Source organism: Puma concolor, chromosome C1, assembly GCF_028749965.1.
Source record: "Puma concolor isolate L17-30 chromosome C1, mPumCon1.1.hap2, whole genome shotgun sequence".
Taxonomy (NCBI): Eukaryota; Metazoa; Chordata; class Mammalia; order Carnivora; family Felidae; genus Puma; species Puma concolor.
The window spans coordinates 97328768-97355615 of record NC_141674.1 but is presented as its reverse complement, the minus strand read 5'-3'; the positions used below and the strand labels follow the sequence as shown (position 1 = coordinate 97355615).

Sequence of the window (26848 nt, the reverse complement as noted above, 5' to 3'; positions counted from 1 at the left end):
ACAAATGGGTAGCACAGACAGTCAAGTGCCATAAAAGAGTTGAAGGGAGAGTGCTCAACGGACTAGAAGGGTCAGATGTTGAAAGTGGGGTGTGACCTGGGGGGAACTCAGACAGAAACAGAAAAGAACTACCAGACTAGTGAAACAGCACAAATAATAGCAAGGTGGCAAAAAGACATATTCAGACCAGCAACCAAATCAGAATGGCACGAAAAGTGCGTTGGAAACAAATCACAGAGCCAAATAAGTAAATAAGTCACCCATCATAGTACATTACATGCGTCCACACTCAAACTTTTTAAAAAATTTTTTAATGTTTATTTTTGAGAGAGAGAGAGAGAGAGAGAAAGAGAGAGAGAACGCTAGTGGGGGAGGGGTAGAGAGAGAGACCCAGAATCTGAAGCAGGCTCCAAGCTCTGAGCTGTCAGCACAGAGCCCGACGCGGGGCTTGAACTAGAGGACCACGGGATCATGACCTGAGCCGAAGTCGGACGCTCAACCGACTGAGCCACCCTGGCGCCCCCACACTCAAACTTGTTCAATAGATTGTAAATAAAGGTCTTGAATGCTAGACAGACAAGCTTTTATCTTCTGTGTTCAACAGGGAACCACTGAGGTCTCTGGGTGAGAGAATGACTTACATAAAACTGAATTAGCAGTGGTTTACAAGATAAAAGGGAAAAGCAAAACACAGAAATCAAAGAGCCCCATTTTTGAGGTGAGAAAAGCCCAGACAAGAAAGGAGATATGAAACTAAGTGGATGGGAATATAAAAAAGTATTACAGAGAATGAGCTGACACAACTTGGTAATCACTTTTTCCTTTTTTCAAGAGGAGAGGTTTAAAGAGTCTAATATTATTCTAAAGTATTTAAGTCTGGATGAGAAGGAAAAACGCATTCAGACCTTGTTTTCTGAGTACCTACTAGGCCAGTCACTGAGCCAGGTGGCAGGGATAAGATAATGATCGTGACAATGAATTAAGTCAGTGAGGCACTAACAGGGCACCACGAGTAACCATCGTATTAGCAGTGTGACCAACACTGTGGATGACTAAAGTAAAGCATGTATGACAAGCACATGGCCCCAAAACCGAGTGCAGGAGAGGAAACCGATTTTAGGAAGGAAATCAAACAGGGAAGGAGGCGGAGCAAGAAGCAGAAACTTGGAAGGACACATATATATTAGTCTCCTTCTTAAATTACTCAGTTAAATATAAGCTACCAGAAATCAGTAAATTCCCCCAATTTAAGACTCCAAATATTTACTCCTATAATAATTTGTTTGGTTGAAACCCCAAATTTTTGTTTTAATGAAGTATATGACATAAAAATTACATGCTTGAAAGATCACCAACCTATAAAGGGGCACTAGAGAATTTTATGTGTGATGGAAATATTCTCAATTTTGATCGTGACCATGATTATACGACTGACATATATTGTATGATTATATTTACTTTCGGTAAATCATATCCTAATAAATCTGACCAAAAAATCACCAATTATTTTATTACTAAGTTCTATGGTAATAATTCAAAGGTGATTCAATAGTTACTTCATGTTATATTAGAAACAAAGTATCTGCCAATATCTTTACTGTTTATAGTACTATATACCTATACTATAAACACATACATTTTCTTAATATGTAATTTTATCATTTTTATTTGAATGAAACTCCATGCATTCCATTCTGAATTTAAGAAACAAGTCTTTTTTTTTTTTTTAAGTTCATCTATTTATTTTGAGAGAGAGAGAGAGCATGCACAAGTAGGGGAGGAACAGAGAGAGAGAAAGGGAGAGAGAATCCCAAGCAGGCCCCACACAGCCAGTGCACAGCCCAATGTGGGGCTCGAACTCATGAACCATGAGATAATGACCTGAGCCAAAATCAAGAGTCGGATGCTTAACTGACTGAGTCCCCCAGGCGCCCCGAGAAACAAGTCTTAATGTAACTCACGTTCAAGATCTAACCTGAGGTTCTCATTCATATCCTATCATCCTAACAAATTTAAATTGTAAATCATATTCCTCCTTCAACCAGCTGTCCTTCACATTCTCTTTTCTTCTGTATCTCAACATCCGTCACCTTTGATACCTGGTATCTCTTCCTTACCACGGGATCAGTTCTACCTGTCCTGGGAAATAGGACTCTTCCTTTCAAGATTTCCACACTAATCTCTACCCTCTCTAATCTGTCCTACACACCTGTGCCAGATTAAGCATATATTATTTTATTAATTAGATAAACCTCAGCTCAAAAACATCTGGCTATTCTCACTGACTTTAGGATAAAATACAAACCTCTCTCACTAGCGTTCACATCCTCCATAATCTAACCTGATCCTACACACACAATCCTATCCAGAAAGTAGAAAACGAACTGACATAAAAATTATTAGAAAGACGAGATACTGGGAAAGAAGGTAAAGAGATAACATACCAGATGTTTTAACACTTACAAGAAGTACAAGGAGTACTCTGGAGTAAGGAACAAACCCATTTCATTGGTATAGGAGGGAATAATTGGAGGGGAGGCTGGAAAAGCAGGCTGGTCCATACCTGTAAGGCTTCCGTGCTAACCGGAGGATTTCAGTAGGCAACAAGAGATCACAGATGTTTTTGAACACAGGAATGATGTAACAAAAGTGATGCTCGAGGAAATTAATCTGGGGCTGGAGCACAGGACATAATGGCAAAGATGAAACGAAAAAAGATTAAGGAAGATCACAGTGGATGTAAACAGTCTGAGAATAAAATGCAAAGGATCTGAATAGCGTCAGGAACTCAGGAAACAAGGAGAAACGATCATTCTCTATTGCTGGTATACACAAACCTCTGCAAATAACCAGTGATGGGGGTTCCATCAGGCACATGTGTGCAGGTGGATCGGTAGGATTTGATTAAAAGTAAAATAAATTATTCAATCTATAAAGTAAAGGGCCTGGGTAATTAAAAACAAAAACACAAAACCAATTCCTTTACATTTAAATGAATTTTGGGCAGAAAGACCATTTGAGTTATAATTGCTTAGTTTTGTTATTAGTAGTACTGTGTTCCTGAAAAGACTACTGGCTAAGCATTTACAAAAAGGCTACCCAAAAACACTAGGGAAAAGGATGTACAATTAACAATTGCTTGTTTCTGAAAATGCAAGGATTGCTTCAGATTTTCATTATTTCGTCTAGTAATACATTCACCCAAATACTTACAATAAGTTTGTGAAACTTACAATAAGTTCATCTTATTAAGAAAATATACCAAATTTCACCTAACAATTGGAATTAATGTTACAAATATGAAAGAAACTCTTAAGTCTTAATTACAGCATCTAGCAGCATCTTACACGTAAACATCATTTACTTTATTTAAACCTGCCTTTGCAATATATGTTAACTTGGATTGAAATAAGGTAATTCACAGAACTACTGTATTACTATTACTAAATGTAAATATTTTTATTTGCAAATATCTATTTTTATTTTTATATGGACATAAACAGAAGAGAAAATTCAACTTCATCGTTTAAAAATTAATTTTTGTTCAAGATTCAGAGAGGAAACCAAGGAACAAATCAATTCCCTTCAAAGAAGTTAGAAATCAGTTTCTAACAAAATTTATAGCTCATTTAATTCATCAGTTTTTCAAGAATCATTGTGAATTAAAAAGACACTTTCAGATACTATTTCAGGTTACAGGACACATGAAAGTCAGTCTTTATTTACAAATTAGCCTTCTGACAAAAGATATAATAGAGGTGCATAATTATACTATCAGAAGTCATCAGTGAAAATACAAGGCTCAGAAACAATAATTTAAAAACAAGGCATTTTGTAGTTACTAAAACGGAGATTGTGTGTCGATGTCAAAGCCTACCGCTTTCCACTAGATTAAGGTCAATGTGCCCAAACAGCTCAGCTTTAATACTGAAACACTGCCACTCAACAGAGATTAAGTTTCTAAGAATAGGTTGTCTATTACAGCTTTTATATTTGTCAAGGTCGTGTTTTTAAACATTTTGGCAATTTATTGGTGGCTTACCCCAGGACTGGTTTTGGATTTTAATTTACTTACTGCCTCAAAACTTAAGACTGATTCAGTTGTTTAAAATGGAAATATCAACAACTTTGGTTGTACAGCCAAGATTACTTCCGCTTTTACACAAGGTCCATCTGACTATGGCTAAAGGAGGGCAGAAAGTGGGAAGTGAGGAGGTAAGTGCCAGATATCCAAATTAGAGATGTTTACATACAGAGGAAAAGGACGCTATCTTCCGTTGATCAAAGCAATTTTACCCATGGCAAAATTTTAGGCAGAAGACAGAACGCAACCAATCACCAATAGATACTTTTGGCATCCTCACTGGGCTATTTAGCGACCAAGGCAGGGCTAACCACCTGGTATATGGTGATCATTTATCTACATGAGAGTTACTGCTGTGAGGTGAGGGCTGAAGTTTTCCTGCATTGTTAAATAATTTAGTAAACAATCCAAAACAATGGATGACTTTTAGAACCAAAAGAAGAATCTCTTTTGGGCTAAAAGATCTGACATTTGTCTAAAAAAGAAAATAAAACTCCAAAGATATGAAGACAGAATGGTACAATGAAAAAGTATTAGGTAACAGTTATCAAGATGTCCAAAAACGTTCATATTTTTTTTACCAGGTAATCTCATGTCTAGCAATGTCACAGACAAAATAAAATAGTAAAAGAAAAAGTAATGTTAATGATTGCTTCTGGGTCATTTCTTTTTGTCCTGATTCTTTATATTCTATGAAACTTTTGAATGCAGAACCGTGGCAGGGCGGGAATTCAAATTTAGGACCAATAACCAAAATCCACGCTCTAGACTCCTTTGTAACAGAAAGAGAGGCTTGTCAACCCCACAAAGAGGACTGTCACCAGGAAAAGATAAAGCAGACTTACATTTCAGTTCTTACAAAATAAACTCAAACTACAGGGCGCTCCCCCCATTTATTTGGAACAACCCACCATTCCAGAAAGCAATCTGGTAAGACAACAGAAGGGGGAAGGTAGCCCGCAGGCAACAGAAACACAAGTGACTGAAGAAACGCAATGTTGAAAGAGGAACTAGCAACCACAGGTACCTTCCTTATACTTTCCAGAGTCAGTTAAATCAGGCAGATTTGAGGAAAAGTTCTTAACAGCGCTGCTTGAAATTCTATTATTTCGAGTCATACAGAACATGAAGGGGAAAATGTCTCTGAGCACGTCTGGCTGGGATAGTTCCTCACATCAGTTTAGTGTTACTTCATATAGGTTAATCAGAGAACTTTCCTGACACCTCTCTACTATATGATGGGAAAATGCCAAGTGGTAGGGAGTGCCAGCCAGGAAGATGGAACGGAGACTAGACAGTCAAAAGACCGTGAGTATACAGACACGGGGGGGGAAAAACCCACCAGGAAGTAAAAATGAAGATGAGAGCAGAGAAAATGGTGTGTGGGATCAGGGTGGTACCAAATACTAATTTCACTAATTTTCACTAATTTCACTTTATAATCTTACCTTTGCCCTAAGCCCTGTCTCTCCCTAACACCAGCGATGCTGGTGTTGAAGTCTTATCCCAGACATCCTACTTGATTTTGACCAAACTGGTACCAATGATGACCAACCTTTCCTGTGTTAAGTGTAAAAATCTCGGGAATAGTTCATGGGGACAAATCAGATGTCAAAGAAAAAATTCATAACATGAGTTTTATTCTTTATAAAACAAGGTACACAATTCAGTTTATGGGAACTATATAAATAATATCACATCTCCCTCCCTTACTGGACTCGGTTTCCAAAACTTAAGTTTAAAAAAAAAAAAAAAAAAAGACATAACTTTTTTAATTCAACTAGGTCTGGCTGTCTTTTAGCCCCTCCCCCCACCCAACACCCTTCCAGCAACCCTCAGTTTGTTCTCTGTACTTTAAGAGTCTCTTATGGTTTGTCTCCCTCTGTTTTTATCTTATTTTTCCTTCCCTTCCACTATGTTCATCTGTTGAATTTCTCAGATTCCACATGAGTGAAATTGTATTCTTTCTCTGACTTCTTTCACTTAGCATAATACAATCTAGTTCCATACGTGTTGTTGCAAATGGCAAGATTTCATTCTTTTTGAGCGTCAAGTGATATTCCATTGTAGGTATATATATGTATACTATAGCTTCTTTTATCCATTCATCTGTCAATGGACATTCGGGCTCCTTCCATACTTTGGCTATTGTCGACAGTGCTGCTATAAACATGGGGGTGCATGTGTCCCTTTGAAACAGCACACCTGTATCCCGTGGATAAATGGCTAGTAGTGCAATTGCTGGGTCGTAGGGTGGTTCTCTTTTTAGTTTTTTGAGGAACCTCCATACCGTTTTCCAGAGTGGCTGCACCAGTTTGCATTCTCGCCCTCTATACTTTTCTAATTATGACTGACAAGGAGCTAAGTTCCATCTGCTTCTCTTTTTCCTAAACAAATCAGGGAGAGTAAACTGTTCCTCTAGAACCTTCCACCAAGGTGAAGCTCTTCTTGGTCAAAGGTACAGAACTGCCTTCCAGTCTAGAAAGTGTTTTTAATGATTAATGCAAATCTGAGCACTTTCCTCAGCGTTGGTAATAGACCAATTCTAACACCACGGTCTGCTGGATGGAGTCTCAGTTACCGAGCTAAAGAGCTATAAAATTAATAATGTATTATGGCAAAGTACAGAACCATTTCAGTATCCTGGAGCTGCAAAGTATACAAATAAAATTTGTAACAGATTAATCCTAAAAAAATCTCTGAAGGAAATAAGTTTAAGACAGAATTTTGAAGAAGTAGGGCAAACACTTTAGTTTGGCTGTAACGGAGTATCTGCACTGGGGAATAATGAGAAATGAGTTTGGAAAGATAAGAGCAAGAGACTTGCTGGAGGATATTAAATGTTAGAACAGACAGCAACCACAGTACGGGAAGAACACAACGCTCTACTGGGTTAATTTCCTTAAAACTCAACTATCAGAAGTCAATAAATTGTGAAAATGTTTATTCTACAAGGAAGCACAAAAATAACATCAATCTAAGACAATTAAGTGGTCACTTTTGAAGATAAACATGTCTCATACTCCTATAACAACTCAAATCACTATTTACTTCCAAGCTTGATACTGACTTCACTGATAACCTAGCTAGTTAATTCCATCAGCTAGAGACTAAAATGGCCTATTTTCACTCCTTAGAAAACAAGGTGCTCACACAAAGCAAATGAAAAACCTGCAGCCTATGTAATATGCATATAAATTTGCCACAGAGGCTGAAATTTTACCTAGATTAAATAAACCTTCTTACCTTTTAAACTACAGCTTTTATTGCATTTTTAAACAAACATACAGCAAACGATAGAGGGAGATTTGAGGAAATTGAAACAAAACTGAAAGGCTAAATTCCTTGAAAGGAAATGAATCATTCCCTGTTGTATCTTGGCCTGGCGTGAGGCTTAGAGCATAGTAGGCATGCACGGAACATTTGCTAATTAAATGCAAAGGCTTTGCCAACAAGAGGATTAATGCTTGGAAGAATCCCAAGCTACATTCCTGGACCAACTATCAGAAAACGTTCTCAGTTCTACATTATACTGTACTTTCCAACAAGTCCTAAGCGATACGCTCACTTTGTAATCCAATCAAACGCAACAGTAGTACCACATCCTTTGCATCTGGTCTTTGAAATTTGGGTCCAAGAGATTTTTAGCACATACGCCAGTTGGCAGCAAAACTTGTCCGGTCCCCAAAATTCATTTTTGTTCTTATATATATGTTAAAATAAAATCAAATTAGAGTCTGAGACTGATGATAACCTGCATGGTAATCCTAGATCCGCCAACATTTCGCTACACAACCTCGAGCATCTCACCTCAGTTTTCTCGTCTGTAAAATGAGAAAAATGGAGATTTTAAAAACCTGCCTTGGGAAAACGTACTGATGACTACAACTGACTTTGAAAGGCGTAAGAAACAGGACTGACAGATGGGTATGGGGATGGGTTAACATATAATAAAGGAAGGAGAGTAAAGAGTTAAGAAAGTAATCTCGATGGCAGATATACCTCCTCCACAGAAAACCTCTTCACTAGTCCCAATCTCCCATCTTTCCTATTCCTGGAAATGGCACCACCACACACCCTCACCTCAAAGCTCAAAGCAAAAAACTCCAAGTTACCCTGAAGGCCGTTCCTTCCCTCACCTGCAAACAATCAGCCAAGTCCCATTAGGTCCTCTTTCAAGACCTCTCTCAAGTCCATCCCCTTAGCTTCAGCATCCCTACTTGTATGCTGGATCAAGCCGACCTTCACCTCCTTCCCTTCCTCCACTCCTGCTCCTCCCAAATCACGAACAGTGACTTTTTGAAATGTATGCCAATCATTCTCCGGCTCTACACATTCTGGTGACACTATGAATGTAAATGAAATCCAAACCCTTAACATGGCTTACGGACCCCCACGGGCCTCTGCCGACTTCTTCGACCTCAGCCCTATTGCATGTTCCCCTCCTTTACCAGGGACCAGTCACACTGGCCTTTCCAGTCCTATGACGCACCCAGTTCTTACATTAACACCTTTGTACTTAATAATTCCCTCTGACAGCAAGGTTTCTTCTCAAAAATTTCACTCGGCAGACTCCTTCCTTCCAGTCATTCAACTTGTGGCTTACCTGTCCCCACCTTGGGGAGGCCTTTCCTGACCACCCAATCTCAACAATACACTCTCTATCTCATCATCCTGATCTATGCTTTTCAGAAGGGTAGAGTACATCGCTTATGAACACAGACCCTGCCTAGATTCAGGGTCCAGCTCTGTACTTTCCTTAACTGTGTGACCTAGGGTAAGTTACTTAGCTTCTCTGTGCCTAGGGTTTCTCAGATTGAACACAGAGATAAAACAGTTTCATAGGGTCCTTGCAAGACTAAATAAATATGAAGGAGAACACTTAAAAGCAATGTCTGGCATATAGTAAGAGCTACTGAAGTCTTTGCTACTGCAACAACTATTATTGTGGCATTAGTTTATATTTTCTTATTTATTATCTACCTCCCCAACTGCAATGCTAACTCCGTAAGAGAGCTTATTTGCTTTATGGCCATATCCTCAATGCTTAGAATACGGTCAAGCACTTAGCAGATGTTCAGTAAATTTCTGCCGAATGAAAACATTATTATGCTCTTACATTTGACTGTGGTACTAGTTCACTTGCCCTCAGAATGGTACACACGAAGGCAAAGGTGGGGAATGTGAGCAAGGAAACCCATGTAAGGAAGTGACTTATTACCTACTCTACAATGTTGTAGTCCTTCAGCCTGAGGGAATTTATACAGTAATTAGCTTTTGTTATCGATCATATTAATTGCTGAAATAAAAAATATATTTGATTACACCTAGCATATTAATCCACAATTTAAGAGGTTATAAAGAAGGTGGTAATTCCATTGCACTGAGATGTTTCTCTTTTTTCCATACAGAGATGTCTCTTAAATAGCAGGGATATATTTATCATTATAAAATGGTAGTTTCCTAAAGCTACTGTAACGAAGTACCACAAATTACGTGGCTCAAAACAATGGAAATCTATTCTCTCACAGCTCTGGAGGCTAGAAGTCCACAGACAAGGTCCCATCAGGGCCACACTCTCTCCAAGATCCTGGGTCGAGTCTCTGTCTCTTTTAGCTTCTGGGGGTAGCCCTCAATCTTTAGTGGCCCTGGCCAGCACGTGCAGCCCTTCAAAGTGCTGCCTCCACAGTCACGTGGTCGGGCAGCATCCTCCCCCTCAGGTGTCTCTTCTCTGAAGAACCCACCCTACCCTACTCAGGAGGACTTCACTTTTTCTTTAGTGTTTTATTTATTTGAGAGAGAGAGAGAGAGAGAAAGTGTGCACATGCACGCATGCTTGAATGGGGGGAGGGGCGAAGAGAGGGAGACACAGAATCTGAATCAGGCTCCAGGCTCTCAGCTGTCAGCACAAAGCCCAACATGGGGCTTGAACTCACGAACCGTGAGATCATGACCTGAGCCGAAATCGGATGCTTAACTGACTGAGGCACCCAGGCGCCCCAGGAGGACTTCATCTTAACTAATTATGTCTGCGATGACCGTACTTCTAAACTGCAGTCCTGGAGGTAGGACTTCAACATACCTTTTGGGGGCACACAATTCCAACCTAGGTATACACTGCATTATTACCTAAAGTTGCAGTTTTCAGCTCATGAAGGTATTATTTGTCTTTAAGGCAGACCCACGTGTATTTCTGAATTTTGATACTTAATAAGAAAAGCCATATTCGTTACTGGTCCCAGTTCTCCAGGATAACTCCTAGTTATCTCTATGGTTGAATTAACAGCATTATAATTATGAGAAATGTAATTAGGTCAGTGATTTAAAACAGTAAACATTCTAAACCTGTTACAAACAAGGGTCATGAATAAAATAATAATAATGATTTTTCTGGGCCATTTTAAAACAGTAGGGAAAAACATCCTGCCCAATTGCATCTAACACAATATTTTTCAACATTATGAGATATGCAGGATTATATTCACTTTACAGATGAAGTCTGAGGCTTCTAAGTAATCTGTCCAAGGTAACAGATGATAAGTGGTAGAACTGAGATCCCACCACAGATTGATTCCAAGCCCACATTTTAAAGTCCTACAACTCAACTGTGCTTTGGCCACAGTTTTATGTAAAATTCCATCAAACTTTACTAAAAATCTGTTTGGATTTGGCCAAAAGATGGTCTGGAGGTTGTAATTTCACCTCTAGGAACCTAAAAAAAAGACAACTGGCCCTAAACTGTGGTGTGTAAAGTAAAGTTACATGCACCAAGCCCTGTGTTTCTATTTAGTTCCATTATTTTTAAAAACCAATAGACAACAAGGACAACAGAAATGGAGATACTCTTGTTCCCCCTAGTGAAAAGCTTCCTAGAGCAGCTTGAGGTGAAAAATCAGGACAAGAAAGGTTTGGCTAAGTGGTATGTGAGGACCACTTACCACACACACACTAACACAACTGTTCTTTCAGAAATTATTGTTACGAGCAGGAAGCCAATTAACAGCTCAGCAAGGCCGCACAATTGTTTAAAGAGAGGGACTCCATAAAAGCACAAAGAAGAAATTCTGACCCTATCACCTCAAGTACTCAGGCCCCCAAAGTTAGAAAATGGCCACAGAAGAGCTGTGAACTTTTTTTTTTCTTTTAACGTGTATTTATTTTTGAGGCAGAGAGAGACACAGTGCGAGTGGGGGAGAAGGGGCAGAGAGAGGGAGACACAGAAACCCGAAGCAGGCTCCAGGCTCTGAGCTGTCAGCACAGAGACTGATGCAGGGCTCGGACTCGAGGACCACGGGATCATGACCTGAGCTGAAGTCAGACATTTAACCGACTGAGCCACCCAGGGCCCCTGAGCTGTGAGCTTTTAATACTGTTTGCATAAATGTTCTCTAATCACCACCAGTGCCAGTGATAGAGAAAAAGTAGTATCTTAGGAGGTGAAAAGTTTGCAAACTGCAGGTAATAAGACAAATTATACCTATTCCCATTTACTATTTTGGGGGGATGATAAAATATTTCTATATTGTTTACTTATAGTAAGAAGTTCCTTAATACTGATAAAGTGATAGAATGCTAACAAGAATTTCAACAGCAGACTAACTGCCATAGTTAGGCAACTTCTTATGCTTTCAATGAGTAAGAAATGATCTTAAGAGATTATCTATTGGCCTTTCAAAGATCCATTTCCAATCACTACTTTTTTTAATGTTTATTTTTGAGAGAGAGAGAGAGAGAGAGAGAGAGAGAGAGAGAGAGTATTGAGTGGAGGAGGGGCAAAGAGAGAGAGGGAGATACAGAATCTGAAGCAGGCCCCAGGCCCTGAACCACAAACTGTCAGATCATGACCTGAGCTGAAGTCGGACACTCAAGCAACAGAGCCACCCAGGTAGGTGCCCGTCCAATCACTATTTTTTTTAAGATGACTTTTTAAAAGACAGGGTTTGTTTACTATGTGCAGTCCAGTTTGAACCTCTAAAACAAGGACATCAAATAAAATATTACCTAGAGACCAGGTTTCTGGAATGCTTCCAACTCCAGAAATAGAAAAAACATACACGCACATGTTCTGGGGGTACAGGGCAGCTCCCGACTATCTAGGCAAGGACAAACATAAACGAAAACAGATGAAGGCCACCCTAGGTTTCCACCTGACCCCCTGAGATCGGACAACCCACGTGGGGAAGTGAAGGCACGCTGCGATTGGCGGGCAGGATCTCTCCAAGGTCAGTTTTTTCTTTGGAAAGCAGAGACGCATGGGAGAAGCAATCAGAGTACAGAGAAAACAAAACTGGAGAGATGAGCAGAGAGGGAGCAGCTGATCAAAGGCAGCCGCGGAGGCTGAGGCAGTGAGCTACAAGAGAAGCCAGAGAGACCACCTGTGCCCCCAAGACTCTCTCTAGCCTTTGAGGCTTAGGGCATTTACACAGTAACATGCTACTCCGTGTACAAGTAACTCTACCAGTCTGTGCACGGTTTACACATGAAAAACGCCACAGAGTGAAATATATACATTTACAGTAGCCATCCCTCAGTGGAGATTTCAATCTTCTAATACGAAATGTACCTGGGGCAGGGATGTGGACCAAAAACTACAAGGTACAAATGCTCCTCTCCGGAAATAACCACACATCACACTGCTCCTGCCCCTCTTGACCTTCTTTACCTCAATCTTCATCCCACAAAACCTGAACCCAAACTTTCAACACACGGTCTCCTCTTCATGAGAAAAGGCACATAATCGTAAATAAATAAAATACCATAGAATTCCAAAGTGTTCTATTAAGGTTGATAACACAGAGGAATTCAAAATTTCACACAATTCCAAGAACAGGGAATGAAATAGGTAGGGCTGCACCTCCTGGAGGTTAGAGCCGTAGGATGACTCCAGAATGATCCTGGACCTTGGGAAGTAGAGTTTGTGGTCCTTCCCTCCTGCGGTCTACTATGAACACCCCTCAGGCCCACAGCATGCATCATTTCTTCTGCTCACTCATACTTTCTTCTCCCATAACATTAGTTGGTACATAGTTTAACATGGCCTTTCCAACCTTGACTCTCCCTCCCCATACTATTATATAGCATTTCCACCACTCAGAGATAATAAATGTAAAGAAACCCAAGAGCACAGATGGTAGTAAAATGTATTAAAATAAAATAGGGCGTGGAGTCAAGGGAGAAGAGGGGGGAGCAGAGCGGGGGAGAAGAAAAGGAAGGAAGAAAGAAAAAAGAAAAAGAAAAAAAAGGAAAAAGGAGTCAATCTTCTCATAGAAACAGTGGAGTGGTGGTTGCCAGGGGCTGGGATACAGGAAAAGGGGAGAGGTTGGCAAACAGTGCAAACTTTAGATTCTCAGACCGTAGTCATGTTACAACCGAATGTATAACATGATGATTACAGTGGATAATTCTATACTGCATAACTGAAATTTACTAACTTAAGTGTTTTCATCAAAATAAAGACAGTAAATATGTGAAGGGCAGATATGTTCATTCAATTGTGGGGGTCCTTTCACAGCGTGTATGTATATCAAATCCTCACATTGTATGCTTTAAATATATTACAATTTTGTCAATTATACTTCAATAAAGCTGAGAATAAGGAAATCATTAGTTTTGAGTATTAAATACCTTTGTTTTTAACATAATTTGCTTAACTGTAATTTTATGCAACTTAATGTTGTTAAATGGCTGTCCTGGACAACTCACTCACACAATTCCTGAAAATTTAACCATCAGTCTTGCAAAAGAGTACGGCCAACTCCACTGCACCACTGCAAAACCCCTCAGCTGAAATCCCTACTCCTAACTGAAAATTCTTTCCTTTCTGTCTGAGTTCACATCCCCAGGAAAGATTCTCACTGGCTCCATTCATCTTTCTAGGCCACGGAAATCACAGGTTGCTGACCAGCCTATGAATCTGTTGCTTCATTTGAGGTGCTCTCCCTGCCCTGGATGCCTACGGCTTGTAGGGGAGGTGGAGATCAAGTGATATAAAACACAGATATCTCAGCAGCAGGAGCAGGAGGTGGGACAGACGTGAGCTAGTACAAAGACAGAGATGTTAAAATCCATCGGCCCTGTGATCATTCCAACGAAGGCCCTTTCAAAAAAAGGAGCTCACAGAAATGACAATGAGTTATCAGGAAAGGGTTAAAGTGTATCTAAATACGATCTTTAAAAAGATGTGTGGGGATCATCAGCTGGCATGCAGCATTCACCTGCTTATAGTATGCCTTCCTGAAATGCAGAGGCTGGAAAACGAAAAACTGTTATTTTCCAGGTTCCTTTACGACTAGTATTCGGAATGAAAATTTGGTTCCACCATGAAGACGTAGGACACAAAACACGGAAGGCAGAAGCAAGGCAGAGCTCCACCAGCCTGTGGCTTTTAGCGGTCTTCAGCTAGCAAAGAAGGTCACAGGCGTATCAGCGTCCAGGCTCCAGCTTCAAGGGTATTGGGGAGCCTCTAGTCAACAGCTCAGAGGCATCAAGAAGTTGCCACGGCACCGGCCAGACACCACATTCCAGACTTCAAGCAGCTATGATGGCAACAGCAGTGGCTGCTATGGTCCCCTTCGTCACACGGGCAGTGGTTTCTCTTGCCTTAGTCGCAGTGGCAGCCTCCTGATTGCCACTTTCCTGACAGTGGCAGACGGGACAGCTCCCATGGCAGGTTGTTCCAAGGTGTCCTAGAAGTCGCTCCCAGATTCCTGGCCTGAGCCCAGCTCTCTAGCCCTTTCAAAGATTCCCTAAGCAACTAATTCCCTGTATTGCATCCCTTTCTGTTTCCTGCACTTTACCCCGGCCAATACTGCAAGAATATATGGTAGATTGACAGCAGGTACCCATGCTATTCTTTCACAGACACACCAAGGGCCCAAGCAAGATGCCACCATTCCCATAAGTCACACCTAATAAAGACAGTCTCCCCAGCGCTGCCACCCAGACGCCCTTCTTCAGTGTTGTCGCAGCCAGGTGGGTATTTTCTCTGCTGGGCCAGGTCTCTGTGGGCCGAGACATCTACTTGTCCTGTACTCAGCAGGAGCATCTCAGTCACGTCAACCATCATCCCAGCCAGGCAAGCTCAAGGATCCTGAGCCAGAAGTGCCCCTGACGGTTCCTCTACCACATCCCTGAGCAGTCCCGAGCCTAAGAACTCATTTTCCTCCACTGCATCCCCTTGTCAGGCCGAGGGAAAAAAACAGAAGTGGAGCCGGCTCTAACTCGGACTCGTACTATCACCCCACCGAGAAGGGCAAGAAGAGAAACCCGAGTCCGCCATACAGGGCGCCCATTCAGAAGGACTCCAGTGAAAGCCTTGTGGAGGATCTTCCTGAGAGGAGAAATAATTTTTCAAGGCTAAAAACAACTAACAAGAACCAATACTCAAACATACAGCTGTTACACCGGCCAACAATTGTCTGGCTATGTAGCTCTTAACCACAGACTCCATTACTCCATGCATTACGTAAGGCTCCAAATGCCCTGGAAAACTGTGACATTATATGTAACGATTAAAATTCTTTCTTGTGCTCCAGCTCCTTCTCTACCGCAACAACACTCGTTGCATGCGGACGGCATGACAGACCGAGTCTGGCCTGTGACACTGAATTCCAAAATCAGGCAGATCTCATAAAGAGACAGAAGATGTTTAACAGGTTACTTCTTTTTTTCTCCCCCACCAACTTCACTAAACTTTCCTACAGAAAAATAAAAGCAACCCGAGTTCTAGTCCCTGCTCTGCCAGCTTTGTGCTACGACTCCTGAGCAGAGTTACGTGCCATTGCTAAGCCTCAATTTATTTACCTGTAGACTAAGGGTATTAGTTGGATTGCTATGGTTCCTTCCAGCTGAATGGCTGACTTTAAGCCCAAATAGAAAACATAACAGCACAAACACTTAAAGAATAAGAGGTGCCAATACCTCACGACCTGCTTTCACTGCCTCTTCAATGGAACCGCCTTAGCGTGTAGTTCCTGAAGCCTGGAAGCAGAGAGATCTACTTGAATACAATGAGTTACTCTTCTATCTAGCTTAGCTGAATTTTATTTAAAAGCAAAGTATGCTTTGAACACAGTCTGCATGTTTATAAAAAAAATCCCGAGTTCCAAAATTTATTCAGGTGTACAGTCATCAGAGCATTTTTTAGGCCACCTGGCTCAAGAGGCGTGTGTTAACAAACACCTTCCTGGTGAGTGAATTACAGAGTGAGTGGACACGAAACATGAGAACAAGGTATTATTTGCAGCATCAGGTATACAATTTTCACAAGTATATTTATGCTAAGAGTATCCAGGCCTTTACATAGAACTGCTGAGAACAGTATCTTACAACAGCAGCAAGAATTAATGCTAACTTTCTGTCTGATTGGTAACTCTTGGGAATAACTACTTCATCACGCAGTTTGGCTATACGGATTAAACTGCACTGCCACAAACTTTGTTTAGAAACAGAAGCAACGAAGCTTTTATTTTAAGTACTTGCCCAATGTTTTACTGAATTTAACACCCACTCGAACAATTCAAAATCGTGGGGGTTTTTCCTTTTAATAGAGAAAAAGGAAGTACGGCAGATTCTCCAGACACAATGAAATAATTTTCTATCTGGAAAGTGAAGAGGAAAGACTCAAAGCTGCTTCAGGTCAGGGGCGCCTGGGTGGCTCAGTCGGTTAAGCATCCGACTTCAGCTCAGGTCATGATCTCACGGTTCGTGGGTTCAAGCCCCGTGTCAGGTTCTGCACTGACAGCTCGGAGCCTGGAGCCTGCTTCCGATTCTGTGTCTCCCTCTCTCTCTGCCCCTCCCCCACTCACTGTGTCTCTCTCAAAAATAAATGAACATTAAAAAAAGTTTAAAAAGAAAGTTATTTCAGTTCACAGTCCTCCTCGTGAGTCTGAGACCTTCAGTGTGTTCATCTTTCTGCACCTTAGTTTTCTCACGTGTAAAAGAGAGAGGATAACACCTGACTCATAGAGAATGACAACACACAAAGTTCTTTCCAGGAATATATGTATGCCAACACACACAACCTTATAAACCCGATGAGGTGGGTGTATAACATACAGACATACGATGTTACTCAGTACTCGGCAGCTAGTATTCTTGCAACAAGTCCCCAAGTCAGAATATTCCTATTAGACCCAGGGCAAGGTTGTCGCCCTAGAGGTGGCACCAAAGGAAGGCTGATGGGTCATTTCATTCACCAGCATTTCACTATGAGATAGCTCTAGTTAGCAATTCTAACTCTATTAAAAGGAAACTAAATTTTTAAGGAGTATGGACATTCCAACTTAAAACACTGAAACTAGTGAAAAGTATCCGTAGCTAAAATTAATAATATTTTAACAAAATGTTCTTTTGCCCAAAGCTATAGAGATGGGTTAAGATACAGTTCTGTGAGCAGAAGTAAGGAAATTGTATTATTTTAACAGATTTCATGGCTTAATCAATCAATATATGGGATTAATACTGAACTCTGGTAATAGACTTCTGCAGTAGAAGCAGTGATTTTCCAAATATGGTCTAAAGACGTCCCAAGATGGACATAAACTAATCTGAAAATACAAAATCATGCTATGATTCTTGATAAATCACACCCAATTCCGTGAATACTGGTTTTGATGTACAGAATATTTACCATTAGTTTGGCAATGTTCAACATTCACAAAAGATACAAACTACCAGACCACGATGAGCCAAACTGCAAAACTCCTACTGTTCATGGCAACTGAAGGTTGATATTAACATTATTTTTATGGTACCAAGTTGAAGATATTTATATGGTAATCAAGAAGGTAAAAATAGTGTGCAAAGATATTTGGATTATCCACCCCTCTTCCAATTTTCAGCTTCCACTCCAAATACCCCCAGTGGAGGTTGGAAAAAACAAAGGTAGTTTGATTTTATCCTACAATGTCTGCAAGTAACTTTTTAGGCGATTAAACAGATACCATAGTACACACTTAAGTGTAAGAGTGTTTCAAAGAGTCAGTGAAGTAGTAGGCTCGTTATGTTTGACTTCTTTGAGATCATGGTTGAAAGGTATTGTTAGGAAACGCTTAGAAATACAATAAAAATGCATCCTTAAATTTATATTTAAGACCATTGTCTTAAAAGCAAAATATCCTGGAAAGCAATTATTTTAGAATTTCATGTTCAAATGGTACAATAATCTTAAGTTTTAAAAATTCCATTAACTAGATCAATAATCATTTTCTCGGGGTGCCTGGATGGCTCAGTCAGTTAAGTGTCTGACTTCAGCTCAGGTCACGATCTCGTGGTTTGTGAGTTCGAGCCCCGCGTCGGGCTCTGGGCTGATGGCTCAGAGCCTGGAGCCTGCTTCCGATTCTGTGTCACCCTCTCTCTCTGCCCCTCCCCTGTTCATGCTCTGTCTCTCTCTGTCTCAAAAATAAATAAATGTTAAAAAAAATTTTTTTAAAAGATTATTAAAAAAAAAAAACCATTTTCTCACTGCCAAAGATAATTAAACGATCCTCCAAAGTATCCCATCCACCTAAGAACAAGCAGCACTGTTCAGAGAATCTTGATGTTAAAAAGAAAAAAAAAAAAGAAAAACGAAAAACTACAACCAGTACTTTTAAATGCACACATTAAAAAAAATGAGACGTTGAGGCACCTGGGTGGTTCAGTCTGTTGAGCGTCCAACTTCGGCTCAGGTTATGATCCCATGGTTCGTGGGTTCGAGCCTGGTTGTTGGGCTCTGTGCTGACAGCTCAGAGCCTGGAGCCTGTTTCAGATTCTCTCTCTCTCTCTCTCTCTCTCAAAAATAAACTTAAAAAAAAATTTTAAATTAGGATGTTGACCTCTTAAAGACCATTTAGATAAAAGCAACTTTTAAATCAAAAACTTCAAAAATTGTAATATTTAAATAAACTATTTGAGTAAAATGAGTGCCTCAGTTTGGGTCTAGAGTCTATCTGGTTTTTAAAAAACGATAGCTTGATGACAACTGGGTACTGCTGTTGGTTTCAAAGTAGGAGAGATTAAATCTTTTAAAAGAGGCCAGCATCCCGTCTTTTGAGGAACTATCCATCCCTTATCTCCTGGGGTTCTAGAACAGTTATTAATCACACTGTGCTTTCTATTCCCAGCTGCAGCAGTAGACATCTCACACAGGCCTGACCAATCAGGGTACCATGCTGCCCTCTCTCTACAACTGGTCCAAGGGATGGGCACAAAGTCCCTGCATGAGATTTGTTACTGGATTCCAGAACAAAGATGAGAAGCTTTAAGGACTCTGTGTGACTTGGGGGTTCAGAACCATCTTTCTTGCTACACGGAGATCTGAGTTGAAAAAGAAGCCAACGCAGAGGAAAAGAGCCAAGTAATAGTCCCAACGACCATCACTTGAGAGCATGAATTTAGCTGTTATAGCTAGCCGTAGGCGTGCATTTTCATGTATGTAAGCCAATAAATTTCTTAGCCTAAATTAACCTCAGTAGTTTCTGTCACTTGCTAAAGAATCCTTACAAACACAGAAATTGACATGTGAATTAGGATTTTATTTTTCCCTTCCTGATGAGATCTGACCTACCTACTACCGGATACCTGTTGCAAACTGGATAACCATATCCAAAGAGTAACAGATCTCCAAGGCTACTCCATTAAAGGGGATTTTTAAAAATTATTTTATTAGAGGAAAAAAATGCCAATTTCACTTAATTCTATTTGACTAAGGTCAGAAATAAAGCATTTACTAGTAAATGCTTCTTTTTTCCCCTCCCTTTCAGAGTATTTTCATTCCATCAAACTATTTCTGTGAAATGTCCATCATGTGCAATAAAATCCCACTTTTTCATAGTCACATGTAATTCCTAATCAGAACAACAATGACAAACAGGGTACCCTCTCACAAACTTCCTGAAAGCAAGAAAAATAATTATGTGTTTAAAATTATCTCCACAATGAAAAAGCAAAGAGCCAAAGATGCTAGAAAGTTTTAATTAAGTAAGTCAGTTACTGTTCATAATGCATGCCCAAAACAAGAGGGACAGCCTCCAAATAGAATAGATGCTCATTTCAATAAATCTGAAGCAACATTTCCTTCCAATTTGCATTCCATAATACTTTAAAAGCCCTGAACCACAAATACATTATCACAAAAAAGTTTGGGGCACTCAGGTGGCTCCCCAGCAAAATGTAGTCCAAGCATCCCCACCATGGGATGACTGAAATTAGTGGGGAGGGAGGCAGAATTGCTCCTGGGAACCAATGCAATGCAGATGCATCAAAACACATTGCGGGGGGGGGGGGGGGGGGGGGAGGGGATGGAGATATAATGGTATGACCCTCTTCTCTGGAAGTCAGTTAACTGTGACTGTAACAAAAGAGAAGGGGGAGTTAAGGTGGAAACCTATTTCCAGTTCCCTTTTTACTAGACTAGGAAATTGCATTTTCCTATAAAATCGGCTAGGCTTCCAAGGTAACACAAGAAAGCCTATTACCATAAAGCACAGTACTACCGGTAATATTTCAGCCACATTATGGGTTAAATAAAAATACTCATTACATTAGGAGTTGAATAAGGCTGAAGGTAGAAATAGCATTAAGCACTTTACCAACATTATTCTACAAGAAAAACATTTCAAGCTCCAATTAAAAAAAAAAAACACCTTATAAGAAGATTCATATTAGAACTACCTACATACTTAAGCAATTAGTATGATTCTCCATTTTCCAATTATTCTATAATGTCGTTTTTGTGCATTTATACAAAGTAAGCTTTTATACACATACTCGCACACTATTGAGATAGACTATATTGTAGACCTATCTGTATTGAATATTCTTGCCCCATGTTTTTCTCTTCTGCTTCTTACATACTACTAAAAGGATACTAATTGCACTCAACGAAAATATATCCATCTTTCAAAGCTAGGGTAAGTTCAAAATTCTTTACAATTCTCTCCCCAGGTAGCAAAGGCAGAAAATAAGACCAGGTGGCAAAGACCCTAACAAGCCACAAAAAGGAAATGTTCTTTCACATTTAACATGTACACATTTAACTCCTACAAATTCACTATGCACACCCAGATGGGGATAATTTCTTAAAATTGAGAAATAGGTGTTGTTTTTTATTTTTATTTTTTATCGTTTATTTATTTTTGAAGGAGAGAGAGACAGAGGCAGAGCATGAGCAGAGGAAGAGAAGAGAGAGGGAGACAGAATCCAAAGCAGGCTCCAGGCTCTGAGCTGTCAGCACCATATGCGGGCTAGAACTCACAAACTGAGATCATGCATGACCTGAGCCGAAGTCAGATGTTTAACCGACTGAGCCACCCAGGCGTGCCAGAAATAGGTTTTATTTAAAGAGACACAACACAACAAAACAACTCTTGAATGCGAGCCAACTATTTCATCCGGTGCTCAACCAAAATACAGCAACTGGTTTCAGTGTAAGTGGAAACAAGACATATAGTACCTATCCTACAAATGGCACAATACAATGTATAAAATACGCTGTAAATAAAACATAGATACAGTATATTTTGAAAGCAATTTAACTAAGGGCTTTTCGAAAGATAATTGTGTCTATATTTTATTTCCCTCTTTCTGGAATGACTTGAGAACCCAAATTCTAACATGCAAACCCGCACCGCTTTTTAGAAGTGTGTTTGGCAACCCATTAGTGTAGCTTCCACCAAAATTCATACTCAAACTTATCTAAAGAGTTTTATTTAGATACTAGGGGAAAAGTGGAAAAGGGAAAACGCTTCCTACAGATAGTCCTTACCAGTGGAATCTTAAGCTCCCATAAAAGTGTGAGCTTCTCGGAAGACAGAGGCCATTTCTGATTCACTTTTATATTTCATATTTTTATATCACCAGCCCTGGTTCACACGGAGTACCACCACCAAATGTCTGTTGAGGGAATGAATGTGTGCCAGTAATTGATCCTTTGTTTTCTCTTTATAAAGTAAAATAAGCACCTTTCCAGGGAAACATTCTGAATAATATTTGTTCAAGGAAAAAAAGAGCAACTCTTCCCCACAAACACGTCTCTCACAACACTCGCCGCCGAGCCACTGAAAACTTTACCCTCAGGAGCAGTTTTAAATAAAGGGCATTTTTTCCCCTCTATGCCAAAATGTAGTATTACAAGGAAATTATTGCTTGAAAGTTCAGAAGAGAACCAAAACTGACTAATTAATTAAAGGAGTCACCATTCTAGTCTTCCATACCAAAACACGCATCCTTTATCAAATTACGAACAACTGAAAATTGACATGGAAACTGGCAGAGTTTGAAATTGGTACCAAATACTGAAGTGGCTCATAAAAATGAAATTCTCCTACAACATACTCCCCAAACCCCTAAGCGCTCACAAAATTTATAAAGCACTTAGGGGTTATATAGTAAAGATATTATATGAAACTATTCACCTGAGAAGGGTATACACTGACTTTGTAAGTCAGATACTAGAGCAAATGCAGATTTATCATCAACTTACATAAATTAGAGACCAGGAAACACACACACACACACACACACACACACACACACACACACACACACTGAAATTTGTCTCTTATATTAAGAGGTTTTATAAAACACATCCCAGGATCTCAGAGGAAAAACAATTTCTATTCCCCAGGAACACAGTTCCGTTCTACGAAAACCAGTTTTAGCATTAAGCTGAATGAAATAAAAATGATCTGAAAACTGAAAGGGGCCAAATATTAAGTGTTTCTTCTGCGTCTGTGGCAAAAGCCCATTATTCACATGAATCAAAGGTGTCAATGAAGAGTCCAGAACCTGAAGTTACTTCAATTACTTGTGACCAATTTTAGACCCCCAAAAAATGCTACCAAAATTTGAGAAAACAATTTCCAATTTAAGGTTTATCAAAATGTAATGCTATGTTCCCTAGTTTCTGTTGTTAAAAAAAATTTTTTTTTGTATTGGAAACCTAGGAGGCTAGCAATTAAACTCTAACTTCTCTCACTCTCCCCTTCTTCAAATAGGACAACCACCCAAACAAAACTCACAAGCCCAAAATCCCCTCTAAACTAAAAAAACAAAAAGATCCAAAAGTGAAAAGAAAGGGAGGTAGGGTTATTGATGACTGGCATAGCACAAACATCCTTACTTAAAAGCTTCTAGTAGTGTGTCCCCACCCATGGGGAATGTATTTCTAGGAATGTGCTCATTTTAACAAAATTCCCCTATAAAGCAGACGCTCAAAGAGTCCATGGCAAAGACTTTTACCTATGATTAACTGGCATTAAACAAGATGTTTCAAATTAGTGTTTGTTTAAACAATAACATTGATCTTCATGATTTTCTTCTCTAGATACAGTAACAGACATAAGGTAGTTGAAAGCAGAGTGTGCATAATAATGCAGTAGACAAGGATTTCATGTACTTACTATATCAACACTTAATCTCTGAAATAAAAGCCACATAATCCGCAACCACTGAAATAGGTGTTTAAATGTATATGAAGAAGTGAATATTCCCTAAAACTCTGTACATTCACAGTCTGGAGAAATTGAGAACCAAATTAACTACTTCTATCGTTAATCACAATAGAAATTGCTTAAAAATATGCTCTGAAATAAGTTCAAAGAAACTAATCCTGCTTACAGGACTAGATCATGAAACAATTTCATCATAGGTCTAAAGTTCAACTTCCTTTACTACTATGAAACTACAAAGTTCAAATTCAAGTGAAAACTTCTCTCTTTGCAGAGGAAAAAAAAAAAAGACAGGGCTGTAATTAAGAAACAGGTGACCAGCTGGGCCAAGGAATGGGTGAAACTAAAGACTATCTTAGAAGCAGAAACGCACTCACCACTAAGAACTATGTGAATACTAAATACGAGTAAGATTCCAGTAAGAAATTCCCTAATTCTTTCAAGAAATGCCTAGGATTAGGAAGCATATTTAAAGAGTTTATTTTATTATAATCTTTAATGGAATTTGCAAGTAAAAAAAAAGTAAGCCCCAAATCAAAGCTAAAGACGGTCACTGCTAGAAAGAACCTCAAGTCACCCGGGTGTTGGTGCTGGCTTTGGCTGGGCTCCCCTTAGCATGTACTAGACACACACACACACACACACACACACACACACACACACACACACACACGGAAGGATCCATACACATCCTTTTGCCATGGACTTTGTCAGAAGACAATGAACGTGAGATCATCCCCCACCAATATTACATCTCACAAAAATGGTTACGTTTATTCTTGTACTGTGCTAGTTTCTAGATGGTATGTTATGAATATAGTTCTGTAAGACAAGAGACAGTGCTAAGTACACTTTACAATTCCTTATTAAATTGGAAAATCCATTCTCTCTCAGAGTTTAAATAAAATAGGAAAAAAAAACCGTGCAGAGCAAGTTCCTTTTTAAATGTCCTCACTTTGTATTTTCATACTTTTCAAATTTAATCCTAACAATATAAAATTTTTGTCTCCATTGGAGATGGTATTTATTTTGGTTTTAATCACACCCAAAGTTCTAGGAATTACCTCTTTTGGCTCTTTAATTTCTTTAATTTAATTTTGAAATCTTGTACTTAACCTGCAAAAATCTTGCTATTTTATGACAAATGTTTTAGCATAGCCATTCAAGAAAACCATTTAATCTAATGCTTAACATGAGCCCATTAGAAACCTAAGGATACTATTCTTGGAGAAATTAAAATCTTTAAATTACAACTTGCTTAGAAACAAGAATAACTCAGATGACACATAGTGGTATCCTTTAGAAATTACTGAAACAGAGCAGATCTTTAAAAAAAATAAATGTAGTGTTCAGAACCTTTATAATTAATGATCAGAAAATATGCTCAACCCATTAATATAAATTATTCCCCTTTTTTGGCCAAACATTTGAAGTAGGACAGTGCCTGAGGTTGTCAAGAGGGCAGAATTTTATTACTGTAAAACTGTCAACTACGTTCTGGGGCATATGATGTTCATCCAACACAGCTAATCCGTATTACTGAATACACTCTAAATTCTGATTTATTTTCTCAAATTTGATATAAACTTTGAGAAAATATATAGCATGCAGATCAAACCAATACTCCCAGTCTATAAAAGAATCACAGTAATTTGAGGATACATCAACTTCCTCCCATTAAATCTTAAACTATTTTTGAAAATAACAGTTATACTCTCATTCGTGCCCCAACTAATCAAAACAAAACATAAGGCAATGATGCAGATGTTCTCATTATTCCCTGACTCATGGGATTTGAACTAAATGACATCTAGATTAGTAAATGCTGTGTTATATAGTATTTTGCATATTACAGACAGTGCTTGACTCCCTAGATTACAGCCATTACAGCCCCCAAAACCTTCCGTCCCCCTTTGACGTATGACTCTAAAAGTTTGAGTTAAGAATTTCTGAATTTGCAAAACTATACAGAAGATGTTTCAAGTCTGCCAAAGTTATTCAAATTAACAATAAAAAAGAAAACCATACATAAACCATAAGCTTTAAATGAACACGATGAGATAGATCACACGAAGAAAATCTTCATTTAAGATTACAGGGACATGTGAGTGTGTGTGTGTGTATACACAATACCCACATACGTCTACTGCACCACATACCATCAGTCCCCATTAAGCCCAAGGACTATGAAAGAGAGATTTCCAAAGTGAGCTGCTGAGAAAGAAAAAACAATGGGAGAGGGAGAGAACATGTTAAAATTTTCTCCCGAATTTTCTAGCATTTTGCAGTCAAGGGATGGACTGATTCCTCTAGCCCAAGTCACAATTAAACAGCCCATTATATTCTGATGCACTATATATTCAGTGGGGCACGCTCAGCAAAACTAGTTTGATTCCTAACAACGTTGTGATCATAATTCTCTCTCTCTCCCGCAAGCATCTCAGAAAACAGAACCACGTTCTAACCAATGCCGAAAGGAACAATGCCGTGAATAACAAATACAGAAGGACTATTGCATCCTATCGGGTTTCACTGTACGCAGTCTGATCAATGCTTTGAAACCTAAACGTAATGTGCTTGGCAGCAGATTTTACTCGCATGAAACACACCAGGGCAACAGGGGTCCATCTCACCCACCACGTCAACAAAATCGGTGTAAAATCAAAGATTTACAAGAGATGTGACTCGAAAGAGGCACCTAGGTCTTCTTTAGAAACCCAGACTATTCAACAGCTCCCCGCAAGAACACACTGCTGGGCCACATACCACATTCTGTACTGCATCGATACCCAGACACCTGAACCCACCTGGACCGAGTGAGTTAGGCTGTCAGCTCCAAGGTGTTGCTAGTGCAGAAGAAACACTGAAGCAGCTGAGCCCTCCTAGGTACGTACACTAGGTAGTAACGCCGGCACCAAGTGCCTCAGTAGTAGAAAGCCTCTTTCCCTATTAGAAAACGCGTAAGACTGTTCCAAAGAACATGCTACAATCAGGAGGACCTTCTTCACAAAGGAGAACGGAAAAGGCTGGTTTTCCCTCTAGTCAAAAACTCTCGGTAGGAGACAGGGCTACAGGTTTAGGAAACCCAAATTGCTTCTGGTTGCAAATCTATGACAGCTTGCAGAGCAGCCTGGCCAAGCCAGAGCTCAGTTTTCCCATCGGCAAAACGGGAATCACCATCGCCGCCCCTCCCCCTCGCCAGCGAGTCCGGAGCAACCACGGAGTCTAAGATTCCCCAGGGCGATAAGCGGTGGGGAGTGGCTGCCGCTCCAAGGACGCCCACCCCGACTCCCCCCCCCCCCCACCAGACCCCGCAACAGAAAAGGCAGGGCCG

The 26848-nt window shown here is 39.8% G+C and overlaps 1 protein-coding gene and 1 long non-coding RNA gene across 4 annotated transcripts in view; both read right to left on the bottom strand.

Moving 5' to 3' along the window:
* Positions 1 to 26848, bottom strand: part of MAGI3 (membrane associated guanylate kinase, WW and PDZ domain containing 3) — a 250064-nt gene that overhangs the window by 222894 nt on the left and 322 nt on the right. The window lies entirely within an intron of this gene.
* LOC147578260 (uncharacterized) lies at positions 332 to 26848 on the bottom strand. Its single transcript, XR_015254999.1, has 2 exons — positions 24172 to 26848; positions 332 to 24135 (listed from the first exon to the last, which is right to left on the bottom strand). It is a non-coding gene; the product is annotated as an uncharacterized LOC147578260 (long non-coding RNA).